The sequence below is a fragment of the Sorex fumeus genome, unplaced genomic scaffold (genome assembly GCF_029834395.1).
Source record: "Sorex fumeus unplaced genomic scaffold, SorFum_2.1 ptg000134l, whole genome shotgun sequence".
NCBI lineage: Eukaryota > Metazoa > Chordata > Mammalia > Eulipotyphla > Soricidae > Sorex > Sorex fumeus.
The window spans coordinates 3,089,871-3,091,063 of record NW_026606191.1 but is presented as its reverse complement, the minus strand read 5'-3'; positions in this window follow the sequence as shown (position 1 = coordinate 3,091,063).

Here is a 1,193-nt window from a genome sequence, read left to right as displayed (position 1 = left end):
CAAGCTCACCCCCAAGCTCATGGAGCTGGAGGTGATCATGGCCAAAGGGGACCCCCACTATCACCCACACACTCCGCAACACCTGCACCCCCTAAAGCCTATGGGTTCCCCTAAAGCATCCCTTATGCCTCAGGAAATCGCTGATATCATAAATGAGAGAAAAACAAGCACAAAAGGGCCCCCCAAGCTGGAGCGGCCCCGGCACTCACACTGCGGAGAACGGGAGGCACTGGGTGTCCGCGCGCTGCCACTTGTGCCCAGACAAAAAAATAGGTCTTCACAGTCCCTCTTCCAGGAAAGGCCACCGTTTCCTCCTCTACCACAAGACCAATGGTGGCCTGAGCCAGACAAGCACAACTGGAATAGAAAAAATATCTGAAGGACCCAGGCCTGGGATGCCACTTCCACATCTGTCGGGAACCTGAGCCTTAAAGAGCCATGGTCCAGAGGCAGAGACCCTTTTTGCCCACCCAGGTGAATGTGTGCTTCAAGGGGGATGGACTGGATAAAAGTGTGCAGAGGCAGCTGTGGAGAGTGGTGGGTCACACAATGGGGGGGCTGTGGATATGGAGACCCCTGTTGCTGTACTGGTCAGTCAAACAATGACCCAATGCTCTCACACACAGTCCATCAGGAAAAACGCAGCTGGGTTGATTCGAGGTAAAACAGGAAGGTTGGTACAATTCACCTGATGCTGAGTTTCTTGTGGAAGTAATCAAGGTAGGGTGAAAGCAGTGACTGCAAATCCAGTACTGGAGATGCAGAGAGCAACTGGCCTAGCAGGAGCCCAGAGAGTTGGACAGACACTGGAATAGTGTTGGAGTACAAGGATCTTAGGTTTAGCAGGTTGTGCACCCATCACAGTGCTCCGGATTCACTCCCATTACTTTGTCTGTAACTACTTCTTTTTGCTCTCTTCCCCAACCAATTTGTAAGGTCTCATCCTTCTACGACACTGAACTTGTACTGTAAGTTAATATTGCCTTTCTCCTCTCCTTATGTCTTTTGATTATTTTAATGCAATGTCCCTTTTGTATAGATACAGGAAGATAATTAATATTATGCTTTATAACTTAGGATTTAATTGGCCTTGAATATTATTCGCTCCTGGGCATCTGCTTTCTCAATTTAAGCCTCAGTTGCCCTCACTTCCTAGCACCCCAAGGGCAGGGTCCTGACGTGGGACTGGAAGG